The sequence below is a fragment of the Onychostoma macrolepis genome, chromosome 07 (assembly GCF_012432095.1).
Source record: "Onychostoma macrolepis isolate SWU-2019 chromosome 07, ASM1243209v1, whole genome shotgun sequence".
NCBI lineage: Eukaryota > Metazoa > Chordata > Actinopteri > Cypriniformes > Cyprinidae > Onychostoma > Onychostoma macrolepis.
The window spans coordinates 36,025,524-36,044,363 of record NC_081161.1 but is presented as its reverse complement, the minus strand read 5'-3'; the positions used below and the strand labels follow the sequence as shown (position 1 = coordinate 36,044,363).

The 18,840-nt window shown below is 40.4% G+C and overlaps 1 non-coding gene across 1 annotated transcript; it reads right to left on the bottom strand.

The window, feature by feature from the left end:
- Nucleotides 1-18,544: 18,544 nt before the first annotated feature.
- Nucleotides 18,545-18,708, bottom strand: LOC131545067 (U1 spliceosomal RNA). The gene has a single exon (XR_009272309.1). It is a non-coding gene; the product is annotated as a U1 spliceosomal RNA (small nuclear RNA).
- Nucleotides 18,709-18,840: the final 132 nt, after the last annotated feature.

The following is an 18,840-nucleotide window of genomic DNA, read 5'->3' as shown; positions in this document are numbered from 1 at the left end:
CATTTAATTCATGGGGATGAACACAAAAACTAGCCTCATTATGAAGCCTCTTTTTAAATGGATGTCAACTTATCTAGTGTCTCTTAAGGAACTACATTATTTTTGCCCCGATTTTCCACAGATTTACAGTCTGGAGAAGTTGATGCTAGTCAGAGCCAGTCTGCAGATTTGAGTTGACAGAATCCATAAAAAAAATCGATTAACTTAAAGTGACAACCATCAGTTTATATTTAAAGTCTGTTTATGAAGTATTTACATAGAGGTTCAGTGTGGAAGAGCTTAAAGAGAGCACACTGAGCTTAATTGGAGCAGCAACAATTTTTGATAAATTTCATGTAATATTTATTAAAATGACAGGATTTTGCTAAATAAATGGTCTACGTTATGCACAGGTGCATCTCAATAAATTAGAATGTCATGGAAAAGTTCATTTATTTCAGTAATTCAACTCAAATTGTGAAACTCGTGTATTAAATAAATTCAATGCACACAGACTGAAGTAGTTTAAGTCTTTGGTTCTTTTAATTGTGATGATTTTGGCTCACATTTAACAAAAACCCACCGATTCACTAACTCAACAAATTAGAATATGGTGACATGCCAATCAGCTAATCAACTCAAAACACCTGCAAAGGTTTCCTGAGCCTTCAAAATGGTCTCTCAGTTTGGTTCACTAGGCTACACAATCATGGGGAAGACTGCTGATCTGACAGTTGTCCAGAAGACAATCATTGACACCCTTCACAAGGAGGGTAAGCCAAACATTCATGGCCAAAGAAGCTGGCTGTTCACAGAGTGCTGTATCCAAGCATGTTAACAGAAAGTTGAGTGGAAGGAAAAAGTGTGGAAGAAAAAGATGCAGAACCAACCGAGAGAACCGCAGCCTTATGAGGATTTTCAAGCAAAATCGATTCAAGAATTTGGGTGAACTTCACAAGGAATGGACTGAGGCTGGGGTCAAGGCATCAAGAGCCATCACACACAGACGTGTCGAGGAATTTGGCTACAGTCGTCGTATTCCTCGTTAAGCCACTCCTGAACCACAGACAATGTCAGAGGCGTCTTACCTGGGCTAAGGAGAAGAAGAACTGGACTGTTGCCCAGTGGTCCAAAGTCCTCTTTTCAGATGAGAGCAATTTTAGTATTTCATTTGGAATCCAAGGTCCTAGAGTCTGGAGGAAGGGTGGAGAAGCTTATAGCCCAAGTTGCTTGAAGTCCAGTGTTAAGTTTCCACAGTCTGTGATGATTTGGGGTGCAATGTCATCTGCTGGTGTTGGTCCATTGTGTTTTTGAAAACCAAAGTCACTGCACCCGTTTACCAAGAAATTTTGGAGCACTTCATGCTTCCTTCTGCTGACCAGCTTTTTAAAGATGCTGATTTCATTTTCCAGCAGGATTTGGCACTGCCCACACTGCCAAAGCACCAAAAGTTGGTTAAATGACCATGGTGTTGGTGTGCTTGACTGGCCAGCAAACTCACCAGACCTGAACCCCATAGAGAATCTATGGGGTATTGTCAAGAGGAAAATGAGAAACAAGAGACCAAAAAATGCAGATGAGCTGAAGGCCACTGTCAAAGAAACCTGGGCTTCCATACCACCTCAGCAGTGCCACAAACTGATCACCTCCATGCCACGCTGAATTGAGGAAGTAATTAAAGCAAAAGGAGCCCCTACCAAGTATTGAGTACATATACAGTAAATGAACATACTTTCCAGAAGGCCAACAATTCACTAAAAATGTTTTTTTTTTTATTGGTCTTATGAAGTATTCTAATTTATTGAGATGCACCTGTATTTAGTTCATACATATTTTCTTATGAACAACTATTATTAACAATATATATGAAATTATACTTTTTCTTATTGATGTCACACTGAAGCTGTGTGATTTTCATAGTAGTGTACTATTTTTGATCAAGTAAATGAAGGCTTGATGAGCAAAAGATATGCGATGTTTAGAAACATTAAAAATAGTAATGTGTCCAAACTTTTGACCAGTACTGTACTTCTGTATGATAACAGAAAACTGCTAGCAGAAAGAGCATCACAGCTTGAGCTAGCTAGCACATACCTCATAAACTGTCAATGAAATAGTGCCAACTCGCTTTTTAACTCGCTAACTCATTTTTTCATATCTTGATTTACTGGCCAGCTAGCTACTCTATAAACACATTTTAGTATTTACTAGTTAAACTTGAAGCCCATTGATCAAATATTTTGAATATCAAAACTTAGATGTAGTCTTTGGGCTCAAATGCAGAAAGTGCGGCTTCAGAGAAAATGGAGGGGAATCCCCCTCTTAGGTGACTAGAGGGGTTTGTGTGTGTGGGGGAGGGTCATTTTTACACGTTTTATTATCTCACCTAAATGTTTGTTCAGTCAGTGAATTTGTTTTTACAATGGTGGCATCACCTAATTTAGTTGCACAGTATATTAAAGCGATTCCACAGTTTCTGTCCACAAGGGGTGTAATGAACAATATAGATTGAATAATACCCAGTTGTTGTCCTTTTTTTTATTTTTAGAAAGGATAAAAGTGTGTGCAAGTCGGATGATTGCTAGTGGTTTCGGACCGAAACTCGTGTTCATCGTGAAAGCGCATGCATGAATGGTGGTTGTATACATTTTGACAGATTATCTTGTTCGTAAATTAGACGGAAATTTTCAGTCTGTCCAACTTCGAACGTTGTTTACTGAGTATGTTTGACTCAATAAGCTGTTCATTAAAGTCAACATCCTCAATGATTTTGCTGACTTGTTTCTGGGGTTTTTTCTGTCCAATGTTCATAAGAATATAGCTTAGTCTGTCGAAGTTAACACGTTAGTAGTGCGTTAACACAATCTCACTTACGCCATTAGAATAAACTGTCGGCGTTAATCGCATAGGTTTTTAAACAACAGTGAACTGGGCTATAATGTTAAGGAACACACGCAGATTTTCCGCACTGACGGCACACAATAAATCTAGTTTAAACATTAGCTTTGTGGTAAAATGAAGCTCCACAGCCTGTCAAGTGTACCTTCATGACCAAATTATGTAGGCCACAGGCGATGTCGCGATAACCGCAATACCGCGCTATTGATGAGCATAACCGCAGAGGAATGCAACAACCGCGATATTTCAGTGTTTTCTTTTTCGTAAGGTTACGCCCTTCTTGTTTTACACTTCGTGCATGTGTACTGAATATTAGTAATGATAACAATGTGTATCATGCTGATTTGCACAGAGGCTCAGTAAATTTGCACTTAACAAGCCTAAACAGACAGCGAATGAGAGAGAGATCGACTGATCGTGTGCGATTACCTGCGTCTGTCCTTCAGGCCGAGTCATATGTGAAAACAGGTTGTCATGTCCAAGCAAAGCGAAATCTGTCTTAGCATCGACGCTCTGCTGGTCAGCTGAGCCTTTAAAAGTGGCGCTCAAAGTTAAAATGGTTTAAACAGCGTGTTTCATTACAAATCTCTGAATGAATCAGCGCTTTTGAACGTGTAGTTGAACGAACGGTTTAAAGGCTCACTCAAAGACAGTCTCTTGCCGCCACCTTGAGGCGAAACAATGAAGCTGCACTGACTGACAGCCGTCTAGAACACGCAGGTGAAATATCAACAGAAAAATTATCTTGTCAGTCAGATTCGAGGATCAGAACTACCTGTTATATATATATATATATATATATATATATATATATATATATATATATATAGGCTAACAATATACTAATGATCATATTGTCAGGTTTAAGTTTTGTTATGTGGACCGTTATTTTGTCATTCTCTTCTGTTTACTTCATTTCCTGTTTCAACGCGATTTAGTTTCGGTTTTATTGGTTTCTGAATATGACCTCCTTACATCGTAACACATACAGATTATATATATATATATATCAGGCTTGACATTAAGCATTCTCATGTGGTTGTCCTTCGGACAAGTAAATTTGTCATTTACTTGTCCGAGTATAAAAGTTACTTGCCCGGAGAGAAAAAGTTAAATTGAGTTATAAATATAAATTATTTATTGTAGTTATACAAAACCCATTTAGTTTATTTAGATTTTTCTTTTTAAATGAAATAATGAACAAAATAATAAAGTGTGAAAAGTTAGAATTAAATACAAATACAATTATTTTATAGTAAACTTAAAAATTAAATTTTAATTTTAATATTTACTTATATATATATATATATATATATATATAATTTTCATCATTTTCAAACTTAAATTTAAAAAGTTTTAATTAGTTAAATTTAATCAGTCAATTAGTATAAGACGACATTTGGGCTGTTACCAAACAAATGAAATCAGTATCAACAAAATTCATCTTTGCAATGCAGAAGAAACAGAAGCTGCATCTGAAGTGGGATATATTTACCCACTGTTTAATGCAGCTCTGAGGGACATGGAATGCTTTAACCTGCAGTTACAAATGAATAAATAATGTTTTGATACATAAAACGTTGAATACTGATATTTGAAATTATTATTATTATTTTTAAATACTGTAAACGTGAAATTAAAACCACCAGTAGGTGGCATCAAGTCACTGTTAATAAGTGAGTCATTGCGACTGAACCGAATCATTTAAACGGTTGATTCATTCAGGCACAAAACACCATCATGTTGCTCAGAGATGCAAAACAGCACTGTGGCTGTGTTTGGAGTTATTTTTGTTGGTGAATAGAGCAAAAACAGGCAATATGGTGTCTAAAACGTAAGTCTCTTAATGTTAACTTCTTGTTTATTGAACTGTTATCACATTTATAATCATGATGATTTTTGAAGCAAAAAAAAAAAACGGCGTTCGATCTTCGTGTGATATTAACTATACGAAATGGTATAAATGCATACATTTTCCTCCCCCATGTCTTGAATTTTCTGATCATTCTTCATGCATTGTAATTGTAATACTGAATCATGCAGTGAAAGAATGCACATGAGCTAGTCTAACCTAGACGACTTTACGTAATTGTGCGTGCACTCTTTGTTTGATTCTTGCAATATACTCGTTAAAACAACAATTACGAAATTATCGCAAACGATATATAATCGCACACCCCTATAACAAAGGCTATATCACAAATAAAGGCAGTTATTATTGTTTTTGGTATTGACTTTTTAAAGTAAATTTCTCTTTCACTTGCCCGTCCAAAACATTCACTTGTCCCGCCACTCAACATTATCGCAAGGGATATTCCTTAACCGCGACAGCCCTAGCGTGAGTTTACTTTCAATTCCACCGGAGCTCCGTTTGATGGCAGCTAGAGCTTACCGTGAATTTGTGCTCATTTCCTTGCCTGTATTGGTCAATTAGCGTATCATGCGATTCAGCGTTACCTCACTTAATTGACCAGTCAAGAGTCAAACTATTTCCTGAGTACAAGTGTAGCCAACAGCCACAGCTCAGCAATAGCCTATAGTCTTGTGTATTATTTCTCCAAATCATATTTAGCACATCATGCCTAATAAATGTCTGACGTAGCCTATATTCATTATTTTAAAAGGAACACAATGGCAGGCCTAATATGAAACCAAAAAACTTTTCCAAATACTATGTAGGCCACCATTCATGCAGCATCATATTCTGTAAATCAGGCTATGTAAATTGCAGCCTATCATAGAGAAGATAATATCCTTATCGTGTAATTGACATGAACATGGAGACTAACAGTCATCATTCATATTTCAGATTCTTAGTTTTAAGAAGTGTATTCAAGAAATGAAACAGCTATTCTGTAAATTAAGTTTGCTGTGGTGTTCAGAGCATATAATTAAACACATAATTATAAATTTCAAGTGTTAAAAAATAATTAGTCATAACTCTTTAGTTAACAAATATTCAAAGTTACTTTGCATAAAGAGTTATTGGTGCTCTATTCAGCAGAAATACTAATTTTATCTGTCCACATTACAAATGTTATTTCATTCACGATGTATGATCTTTAAATTTGATAGTAAATGATGACAGGTTATTTTAATGTGTTATGAACTTGTTCTATTCTTTGCCAGTTTTCATGAAATGGTATTATTTTGTGTTACAGAGGCAATCTTGCAGGATTGTTTAATTTTTTTCCGTCCACATTACACACGTTATAACTTTGCACACTTGTAGGAGTTCCTTTGGCTTCTACATTTGGCAAATAAATTTGAAAAATATACCTGTGGTATTTGTTAGTAATTTTGCTGGCTTTCAGTTTATGAACATACCAGAATCAAAAATGCACCTTTAAGTTTTTAGAACAGATAATATTAGATGGCCACCCTGCCTGCATGGAAGTCCTATTACCAGTTTTGTGAACCATACACAACGCATGACTCATAACTATACCAAATTAGGAACAAAGCAAAACATGAACTGGGATTCAACCAGAATTGTATTAAACTGAATTAGATTAAGTACACTTTCTGCTTGAATTTACACACTTTTTCTGTCCATGTTACATGCGGTACATTTTACATCAACTCAACTTTGATCAAAGTTTGCTAGTTTACCATTGCCAGATTTATCCTACCTTTCACACAGCTGTACCCCAGATTTTCTCAGGATGTTAACCTGAGGACAATGGCTTTCTCCATGAAGATTGATTTTGCAAGCTATTGTCCTTGCAGTTGGGCCTAAACTGTGGAATCGCCCATTACACAGCACAAGAAAGTTTTAAACAATTTTTTGTAATATTCATGTAATTTACATGGATACTTACCAAGATGGACATTTTGATATTTTGTGGGAGCAGGATTCAAGAAATGATCTGTGCATGTTATGGAGGAAAGCACAGTGCATGTAGGGGGTGTGACCTCAATAGGCCTGCAGTACGCAGTGAGCATGTGTTTGAGCAATGTGTAGGGTAGAAATTGAACTGAAATTGCATTAAATCTAGTTGTTTTAACCAAGATTATGCTGCAAGATTTTTTTTATCAACTACATTTAAGATCCCAGTTCCTGCAATTTTGCAATCCTTGTACCTGAACTTTAAAGGGGACTCAACCCTCTTTATATTTATGATATACTGTCTCAGGCTAAATTACATTCACACTGGTGTTTTAGGAAGCGAAACAAATTAGAATATAGTAGTAATAATAATAACAATAATAATAATAATAACAACAACAACAACAACAACCACCAGTAATAGCAATATTGTAAAACAATTGCACTGTAAAATAAATATGTAAAATATATTTCATAGGTACACTCTTAAAAATAAAGGTGCTTCAAAAGGTTCTTCACAGCAATGCCATAGAAGAACCATTATAGGTTCTACGAACCATTCAGTCAAAGGTTCTTTAAAGAACCATCTCTTTCTTACCTTTTCATAATGTGAAGAACCTTCTTTCGCCACACAGCACCTTTTGTGAAACAGAGGTTCTTCAGATGTTAAAGGTTCTTTACGGAGCCATTTAGACAAAAAGGTTCTTCTATGGCATCGTGAAGCACCTTTATGTTTAAGAGTGTATATTATTTTTGCTTTACACTACAGTAGGGAAATTACAATACTTCTTTCCTAATATCTACACTTATTTTGAATTTGGACTGTATTTAAACCTCTAGCTGTCAGCAATTCATACTGCACTTTTAAACTTATTTTGACGGACAAGGCAGTAGAGCTTTTATTTTGAAGAATCTACAGCTTTAGTGAAAACATGCTAAAACACATCTCACTACAAATTTAGTAGTGAAATGATATAATCATTTTCCGTGAAAATAAAGCCTAAAGCCCAATTTATACTTATATATCACATACATACATACATATATGCATACATACATACATACATACATACAGTTAGTTAGTTAGTTGTGTAAAATAATGTACAGTGGTGGGTAAAGACATCAAAACATTAAAGTTCATTAATGACGATGAGTAATAAAATGGAAAGAAAATAGGAAAAAGATATTGAACACCACACTATATAATTCATTTAATACTTGCTTGTTCAATTTATAACTGCTAACATCATGACATCTTGTATTTGCCATTATAAGACTAATTTTTACCTGTCTCTCTCTCTCTGTGTGTGTGTGTTATGAGGTTTATAAGAGACTGTTTCATACAGGTGTTAGACATGAATCCACTGTTGCCCACCTTGTGCATTTTAGACACAAGCGTGCCTCAAACTAGGCAACAATGCTTTCTTAAGGCTTCAAAGGAGGCCAAGGCTCTAGCATCTCGCAACATATGCTATGATAGGAATACAGTCAAAGATAAAAAGACTGCTTGTGAGGAAGGTAATATCTTGTTCATGTCTTTACATCCTATTATGTTTACACTGCAGCACCTGTCCATGCATCTGTCCCTCCTGCATCTGCCCCTGACATAGAACCTGGGAGGACATCTAATGTGACTGGCCTGGGCACTGCAATGTCAGCAGCAGACACAGCACATCCTGAGGTAACTGTCCAAGTATGTCCAAGTAATGTTAGATAAGGAAAATGTTTGTGGTCATTACATAAAGTTTTGTCTCTGTTATACTAACTACCAGGTGAAACTTGAGGGTTGGCACAAAATGTGGGAGTCTGGTTCTAACGTTCTCCCCAGCGCTGACATAACGTGGCTAAAGGAGGATGCTGAAAGGGGGATTTTTCAGAAAGCAATGTCTTACAAAGACAAGCACAGCAGCACGAGGTGGAGGAAAGTCCTGAAGGACGACAGGATGTGGTTTCACCCTCCTGAATTTCCTGGAGTCACAGAAGGGAAAGTCCCCTCAGCAGACTGCTTTTTTCATAGCTCCGTTTTTTTCTGGTGACCAGTCGGAGTGTGGCATTACAGTCTTCAGGTGCCCAAGGTCTGACTGCCCAGCCCATTCCAGTCAGAAGACCTTTCTCTACCGCTGTGGGTATTCGAAAACTGTCAGGCAGATCTGCCACATGTCTGGCTGGTACTCCATGCTGACAGAAGTCCTGGCATGCAACGCTTGCAGAAAGGCTGCAAAGGACTCAGAGGAACACGCCATCGGTCGGATCCTGTCATGGGATCCGTGCATCCTTAACCAGCTCAGTCCAGCTCACAGAGCTGTCCTCCCTGCTGTCTTGACGTTACGGTGAGTCTCTGCATAATTACACAATGATTTTATTTCAGATAGATCCTGACAAAAAAATAAAAAAAAATAATATTTATATACTATATATATATATACACATACACACACAGTGGGTACGGAAAGTATTCAGACCCCCTTAAATTGTTCACTCTTTGTTATATTGCAGCCATTTGCTAAAATCATTTAAGTTCATTTTTTTTCCTCATTAATGTACACACAGCACCCCATATTGGCAGAAAAACACAGAATTGTTGACATTTTTGCAGATTTATTAAAAAAGAAAAACTGAAATATCACATGGTCCTAAGTATTCAGACCCTTTGCTCAGTATTTAGTAGAAGCACCCTTTTGATCTAATACAGCCATGAGTCTTTTTGGGAAAGATGCAATAAGTTTTTCACACCTGGATTTGAGGATCCTCTGCCATTCCTCCTTGCAGATCCTCTCCAGTTCTGTCAGGTTGGATGGTAAACGTTGGTGGACAGCCATTTTTAGGTCTCTCCAGAGATGTTCAATAGGGTTTAAGTAAGGGCTCTGGCTGGGCCATTCAAGAACAGTCACGGAGTAGTTGTGAAGCCACTCCTTCGTTATTTTAGCTGAATGCTTAGGGTCATTGTCTTGTTGGAAGGTAAACCTTCGGCCCAGTCTGAGGTCCTGAGCACTCTGGAGAAGGTTTTCGTCCAGGATATCCCTGTACTTGGCCGCATTCATCTTTCCCTCGATTGCAACCAGTCGTCCTGTCCCTGCAGCTGAAAAACACCCCCACAGCATGATGCTGCCACCACCATGCTTCACTGTTGGGACTGTATTGGACAGGTGATGAGCAGTGCCTGGTTTTCTCCACACATACCGCTTAGAATTAAGGCCAAAAAGTTCTATCTTGGTCTCATCAGACCAGAGAATCTTATTCAGGTGTTTTTTAGCAAACTCCATGCGGGCTTTCATGTGTCTTGCACTGAGGAGAGGCTTCTGTCGGGCCACTCTGCCATAAAGCCCCGACTGGTGGAGGGCTGCAGTGATGGTTGACTTTTTACAACTTTCTCCCATCTCCCGACTGCATCTCTGGAGCTCAGCCACATTGATCTTTGGGTTCTTCTTTACCTCTCTCAACAAGGCTCTTCTCCCCTGATAGCTCAGTTTGGCCAGACGGCCAGCTCTAGGAAGGGTTCTGGTCGTCCCAAACGTCTTCCATTTAAGGATTATGGAGGCCACTGTGCTCTTAGGAACCTTAAGTGCAGCAGAAAATTTTTTGTAACCTTGGCCAGATCTGTGCCTTGCCACAATTCTGTCTCTGAGCTCTTCAGGCAGTTCCTTTGACCTCATGATTCTCATTTGCTCTGACATGCACAGTGAGCTGCAAGGTCTTATATAGACAGGTGTGTGGCTTTCCTAATCAAGTCCAATCAGTATAATCAAACACAGCTGGACTCAAATGAAATATATATATTTATTCGAAGATTCAGAGGCATCCAATGATTGTGCTTTAATTTTAGGCAGGTGATCCGCCTGATGAGGGATCGCACCGAGGGCAATACCATGGCCAAGGTGTGGAGGCAGGCCCTAGAGAGCCACTGCGAGGAATACCTGCAAAGAAAGGATTTATATACCACCCTCCTCAGCCAGTACAAAAACCCCTGGGAAGATCACTTGTAAGTCTGACTTTGTTTTCTTAAGCGTTATAATAATAATAATAATAATAATATGAAAGTTAATGAAGTCTGTGTGTCTGTTTTCTCTGCTTTCAGGGAATTTGTGCCAACAACTCCAGTGACCACCAGCAAGGAGAGAGCTGCCATCTCCAAAGCTGCTGAGGAAGGCATTTCTCATTGCAGAAGCAGATAACATTGATGACTACCGCACACAGATTATGTCCACAAGCATGCCTCAAACTAGGCAACAATGCTTTCTTAAGGCTTCAAAGGAGGCCAAGGCTCTAGCATCTCGCAACACATGCTATGATAGGAATACAGTCAAAGATAAAAAGACGGCTTGTGAGGAAGGTAATATCTCGTTCATGTCTTCACATCCTATTATGTTTACACTGCAGCACCTGTCCATGCATCTGTCCCTCCTGCATCTGCCCCTGACATAGAACCTGGGAGGACATCTAATGTGACTGGCCTGGGCACTGCAATGTCAGCAGCAGACACAGCACATCCTGAGGTAACTGTCCAAGTATGTCCAAGTAATGTTAGATAAGGAAAATGTTTGTGGTCATTACATAAAGTTTTGTCTCTGTTATACTAACTACCAGGTGAAACTTGAGGGTTGGCACAAAATGTGGGAGTCTGGTTCTAACGTTCTCCCCAGCGCTGATATAACGTGGCTAAAGGAGGATGCTGAAAGGGGGATTTTTCAGAAAGCAATGTCTTACAAAGAGAAGCACAGCAGCACGAGGTGGAGGAAAATCCTGAAGGACGACAGGATGTGGTTTCACCCTCCTGAATTTCCTGGAGTCACAGAAGGGAAAGTCCCCTCCTCAGACTGTTTTTTTCATAGCTCCGTTTTTTTCTGGTGACCAGTCGGAGTGTGGCGTTACAGTCTTCAGGTGCCCAAGGTCTGACTGCCCAGCCCATTCCAGTCAGAAGGCCTTTCTCTACCGCTGTGGGTATTCGAAAACTGTCAGGCAGATCTGCCACATGTCTGGCTGGTACTCCATGCTGACAGAAGTCCTGGCATGCAACGCTTGCAGAAAGGCTGCAAAGGACTCAGAGGAACACGCCATCGGTCGGATCCTGTCATGGGATCCGTGCATCCTTAACCAGTTCAGTCCAGCTCACAGAGCTGTCCTCCCTGCTGTCTTGACGTTACGGTGAGTCTCTGCATAATTACACAATGATTTTATTTCAGATAGATCCTGACAAAAAATAAATAAATAATAATAATAATATATATACTGTATGTGTGGAGTGCAACATTATCCCCATTATTGCATTTACAGACATATTCCTAAAGTTCAAATCGGAGTGATCATATGTCTCCCTAATATTATATAATTACATTTTTATTATACTTTTGTTCAATATTTTCTCTCATCCTATTGAAATATTACATACATGCTATTACTTCTGTTTATTGTATTCTGTATTCTATAATGATAACATTCTACTAAATTTAAGTGCATTAAGCAGGGACAGTGTTTAGCATTTGTGCTTTCAGAATTCTACAAACACTTTATGCACAAAAACTCCCACACAGACTAAATATAATACTATACAATTCAACTCTATTTTTAACCAAAAGATCAGGGGAGAGCGCGAACACAGTCCCGATTCCCACATTTGGGGAATTCGCAGAAGTGAGACCGATCTCCGTGCAATGGCCACTGTAGACTCTGCCACTGTAGACTGTAGACGCTTCTCCGTTCCGATTGGTCGAGAGTCTACAGCGTCTACATTTGCCGTGGACTCTAGACCAATCGGAAGGCCGAACAGTTTACCGAGGCCAATCACGTCACTCTGGATTCTACGCTATCGCTCAGCTCACATGCAACGGAGTTTGCGTGGTGAGTTATTATAATATTCACGCACGCAAAGTTAGTTCGCTGGCGCTTGCACAAAGTTTGAAATATGTGTTTGCACAGTATTTTGTTTGCGTCGCGCCACTCATGTCCGGTGCACACACAGTGAAAAGATATTTCACAAACAACTTTTTTTTCATTAAAATCTGCAACAAATGTGCTAATAAATAAATATATAAATAAATAAATACTAATTTATATATTTATGATGATTATTAGTAGGAGGGAGTTACGGAAAATATGCTTAATTGTAATAGCCCATTCACATACAAAAAGATAAAAAGACGGCTTGTGAGGAAGGTAATATCTCGTTCATGTCTTTACATTCTATTATGTTTACACTGCAGCACTAGACTGTTTTTTGAGCTTATCATTAAAGTCATTATGGTTTATATGTCTTCAGCTAAAAAGAGATGCCAGCCCATTACCTCAACTCCATCAGAGGTGCAGTACCTTGGCCAGCTCAATCTAACCTTTGGCAAATACAACGGCCAAAGTTTTAAATGGCTGGTGGAAAACGACGTAGGCTACATTAAGTAGTAAGTATGCTGCACTAAACAGAATTAACATTTTCATAACTTGTTCTTCCACAAATTAATTATCTGTGTGATATTTTAGTCTGCTTGATCTGCACATAAAAGAACGTCACCATCCTGAAAGAAAAGCCAGCCCTGACGAGTGGGTGAAGGATCTCCTGCTACGGTATGTGCAGCTGTTTCCACAGGTCTCCTGCCACCTCGAAATCAATGTAGACAGGGCCATTTACGGGCAGGGCCGCTTCAGGCCATTTACGTTCCTGGAGATGTGGCAGTGGTACAGCCTGCACAAGAGTCTTGAGGCTGACCCGCAAGATGGGACTGACCACGAAAGGAAAATGGCACAGGAGGCGTACTGCTCTGTGCTGCAGTGGCTGGTTATGAAGGAGGAGGACATCACCACCAAGTCACTGAAGCGCTTCAGGCGGTACATTCTTGACAAAGAGGTTGGCTTTCTTTTGTTTTTGTTTTTTTAAAAGGTGCCTTTAATAAAAATCACGCCTCAACACTTAATACAAACTTCACCCACCTGTACCTCACAGAAACCTCCACAGGACGGGGCCCCTCCCGCAGCAGCGGCCAGCTCTAGCTCATCAGAGTACAAAGGTGATGGCGGTTGGGCGGATGATGCTCTGCTGGTGGAAGCTCTCACTTCCTTTGAAACATGGTTATATCACTTTAATAATGTCTTGAATTTTTCATGTTATCATAGCACGAACCTTGTATTCAATACATATATATGAACACTGCTGATGATGATGACGACGACGACGACTGAAGCTCACCTTTGAGCTTTTGAGATGAGATTGTTGTCTTTGTGCTTTGACACTGACTTTTGCCTATCTGTGTGACACGGGGTCTGCAGGTGGAAGCTCTCACCTCCTCTGAAAGACAAGGTATATCACTGTATTAATATCTTGAATTAATCATGTTCTCATAGCATGAACCTTGTATTAATGCATGGTCTGTCACACTGTGTGTTGATGATGACAACTGTCCTCATTTAGCAGCTGGGGAAGTAGGGAGTAGAAAAAAGTCTCCAGATCCTCCACAGAAGCCACTCAGGCCGCACACAGACTCTATTCCACCTTCTGCTGTAAGTCCCTAGTTTGTACATCACAATTACCTGTTACATACCCCTGAATCCAAGTGGGGGAGAATAAAAGGGGAGGCCATGCAAAAGTAAATCAAAAAGGTTTTTACTAATAGACTTATCTTTAAGGCTCCTGCATCTGTCCATGCATCTGCCCCTGCATCTGTCCCTCCTGCATCTGCCCCTGACATAGAACCTGGGAGGACATCTAATGTGACTGGCCTGGGCACTGCAATGTCAGCAGCAGACACAGCACATCCTGAGGTAACTGTCCAAGTATGTCTAAGTAATGTTAGATAAGGAAATGTTTGTGGTCATTACATAAAGTTTTGTCTCTGTTATACTAACTACTTGAGGGTTGGCACAAAATGTGGGAGTCTGGTTCTAACGGTCTCCCCAGCGCTGACATAACGTGGCTAAAGGAGGATGCTGAAAGGGGGATTTTTCAGAAAGCAATGTCTTACAAAGACAAGCACAGCAGCACGAGGTGGAGGAAAGTCCTGAAGGACGACAGGATGTGGTTTCACCCTCCTGAATTTCCTGGAGTCACAGAAGGGAAAGTCCCCTCAGCAGACTGCTTTTTTCATAGCTCCGTTTTTTTCTGGTGACCAGTCGGAGTGTGGCGTTACAGTCTTCGGGTGCCCAAGGTCTGACTGCCCAGCCCATTCCAGTCAGAAGGCCTTTCTCTACCGCTGTGGGTATTCGAAAACTGTCAGGCAGATCTGCCACATGTCTGGCTGGTACTCCATGCTGACAGAAGTCCTGGCATGCAACGCTTGCAGAAAGGCTGCAAAGGACTCAGAGGAACACGCCATCGGTCGGATCCTGTCATGGGATCCGTGTATCCTTAACCAGCTCAGTCCAGCTCACAGAGCTGTCCTCCCTGCTGTCTTGACATTACGGTGAGTCTCTGCATAATTACACATTTTATTTCAGATAGATCCTGACCAAAAAAAAAAAAATGATATATATATATATATATATATATATATATATATTCGAAGATTCACAGGCATCCAATGATTGTGCTTTAATTTTAGGCAGGTGATCCGCCTGATGAGGGATCGCACCGAGGGCAATACCATGGCCAAGGTGTGGAGGCAGGCCCTAGAGAGCCACTGCGAGGAATACCTGCAAAGAAAGGATTTATATACCACCCTCCTCAGCCAGTACAAAAACCCCTGGGAAGATCACTCGTAAGTCTGACTTTGTTTTCTTAAGTGTTATTATTATTATTATTATTATTATTATAATAATAATATGAAAGTTAATGAAGTCTGTGTGTCTGTTTTCTCTGCTTTCAGGGAATTTGTACCAACAACTCCATTGACCACCAGCAAGGAGAGAGCTGCCATCTCCAAAGCTGCTGAGGAAGGCATTTCTCATTGCAGAAGCAGATAACATTGATGACTACCGCACACAGATTATGTCCACTTTCGGCAAAGTCCTCAAGTATGACTCCACCAAGAAGGTAAATTTAACACAGTCTTACAATGTGCAAAAAATAAGATTGTAAATACAGGATTATTCTCCAGTTTTGCATCATGTGAAATTGTACTCATTAATAAATAGTGATATCTATTATGGTAATAACAGAATCAACACCTGGGGCCAATTGATCAAAAAAAGCAAAATTATTTTTTCAATTTTTGACTTTTTCAGATTTACAAATCTGGATGACTAGTGCTCTACGGAGCCCTTATAAATTCTATTAAATTTATATATATTTATTGATTTAAGAATAATGCAGTTTTTTTGAACAACACAAAAGGACTTAATCCATCCAGATCAAAACCAAGATTGGCTTTTGTGATCTAATCCGAATTCAGAATCTTTTTTCTCTTCAACAAAATCCGATCAGATTACTTTTGAGCAACTGGCCCCGGACGAACCTAATAAGCTGTGAAAAAAATATGGATGAATGAAAAAAAAAAAAGTTAATAAATGTTTGAATCTCTGTTTTGTATTCATTATCAGATCTGCAAAAAACTTTCTGGGGACGGAAAAGGCACGGCGGAATGGTGCACCATCATGGCCAACGAGCTGGGCCAGATCCTCACATCGGTCCTGACCTGTGAGTCGCCGCTGGATAAAATGAGACCGATGGCTGAAGGCCTCATGGAGAGGTACAGGAGAGCTGACGAGGCACCTCCCGAGCTCATGTTCGTGGATCGTGGCTGCGGCGTGTCTTCTGACAGACAGGGGTATGCTGGTCCGGCTCGACATCTTTCAATGGATCCATCGATTTGATGCAGCCCTACGGACGGATCACCATCCAAAGTATGCCCTGTTCAAGTCCACCCTCTCCGCTGCAGTCTTCGCTTACAACAAGGACGACGTGGCTCTTCTTGTACAGGTGATACGAGCTGGTCACCCAACAAGCTATGCTTCCCTGACTGACAGCCAGCTCATCGAACTGCATGTCAGCAAGTCAGACCTCAGTCATCATGTCAGGAGGATCACAGTTGGTACCCAGGAAAGCTATGCACGTGTCCAGAGTGCCATTGATATCCTGAAGGGAGCAGCTGGGATGGATGAGAACCAGGTGCATCTGTTCAAGGACGCTGCGGCCATCGACCACGTCTGGGAGAACCAACAAAAGCACCTGGAATGCATCCAGGATCCACCAGGGAGAAGCATGTACACCATCACGAAGTACGTGACCCATAATGGTGTGCGTCTTCCACGGTACAGCACAGTGAGAGGGAGCAACAGCCTGGAAGGCTTTCACGCTTTTCTGCCAAACATAATACCTGGGCCCCACTGTGCTGCTGTCCCTTTCCAGGTGTATCTCCTGGCAGGCATTGCACGCTGGAACTCAAACAGGGAGTCAGCCAGCGTCAAAGGCCAAAAAGGAAGAAAGCACATGGTGTACGTGTCTCCTCTGGTACATTGGCTCAACCAAAGGTGTCAGGAACTGTTTGGAGAGGTGGAGGAGGCAAACTACAGGCCTCCAGTTCCTGCTGGTGACGAGCGGATAGGTTTGGAATATCTGTTCGCTCAATCATCAGAGCCTTTCAGTGCTCCTGACCATTACGCTCAGACCAGAGACACTTCAAGCAGATGAGGATGAAGATGATGAGGTTTCTGCTGGGGGGGAGGGGGGGGAGGATGTCGGCTACAACTCTGGCAGTGAGGGTAAGAGTCTGACTCCTCTGAGGTACAATCTGTGCCTCACTGACCAGGTAGTGGCTGCGGAGTTTGATCCCTGTGTGGAGGATGTGTGTGGACCAAATCATCTCCCTGGGTACCAACACGTAGAGGATCTGTGCAAAGTCCTTGTTGAGATCGCCTTGGAAGAGGGAAAGCTTGCGATAAGTGACTCGACCAGACAGAGGGTCATCAGTGCCTGGAACAAGCTTGACCTCCACGATCGCAGCATCCAGCAGTTCGACAGCCTTTACTCAGCACGCTGGGGCAATGCTTTGTTCGGTCGCACAAGTGGAGATCCATCTGAGGCATCTTTGGACCAAAAGCTGAAGTTTAGTAAGCGCTACTCAGCCGCCCACTTGATTGACTCCAGAAAGAACCATCTAATGTACTGCCTTATTAAACAGCTGTGGCTTGGTTCTGGAGGAAAGGTTTGTGGGTCACCAGTAAAACATCAGATTAACAAAATGTACCAGCGTGTGCAGCAGATGGTGACTGTGGATGACGCTGAACTCCGTAAACTCAAATTTTTGGTTTGCATCATTATCTTAATGTTCATTGGTATTGCCCTCGGTGCGATCCCTCATCAGGCGGATCACCTGCTTGTTAAATATCTGAGTGTCACAGAAAAGGGTCTGAATACTTAGGACCATGTGATATTTCAGATTTTCTTTTTTAATAAATCTGCAAAAATGTCAACAATTCTGTGTTTTTCTGTCAATATGGAGTGCTGTGTGTACATTAATGAGGAAAAAAAATGAACTTAAATGATTTTAGCAAATGGCTGCAATATAACAAAGAGTGAAAAATGTAAGGGGGTCTGAATACTTTCCGTACCCACTGTATGTGTGGAGTGCAACATTATCCCCATTATTGCATTTACAGACATATTCCTAAATTAACACAAATTGATTTGAGTTCAAATTGGAGTGATCATATATGTCTCCCTAATATTATATAATTACATTTTTATTGTACTTTTGTTCAATATTTTCTCTCATCCTATTGAAATATTACATACATGCTATTACTTCTGTTTATTGTATTCTGTATTTTATAATGATAACATTCTACTAAATTTAAGTGCATTAAGCAGGGACAGTGTTTAGCATTTGTGCTTTCAGAATTCTACAAACACTTTATGCACAAAAACTCCCACACAGACTAAATGTAATACTATACAATTCAACTCTATTTTTAACCAAAAATCAGGGGAGAGCGCGAACGCAGTCCCCCACTACCAGAAATTATGCAGTCGAGATTCCCACATTTGGGGAATTCGCAGGGGTCAGCACAACCGGAGTGCAATGGCTGAGCCTCGCCCTGGGTGAACCACCTTCTTGATCATGGTATCTCCCCTGCCAGGTAAGTATGAGTTCTACACCCACCCTGAAGGGGGAGCACTTAAGGCAACATTATTTTCAGTGATGATGAGACGTTACTTCACTCCACATGGTTCTTCATCACGATCTAGACTCTCAATCTACTCTAAAATCTAGATTTTG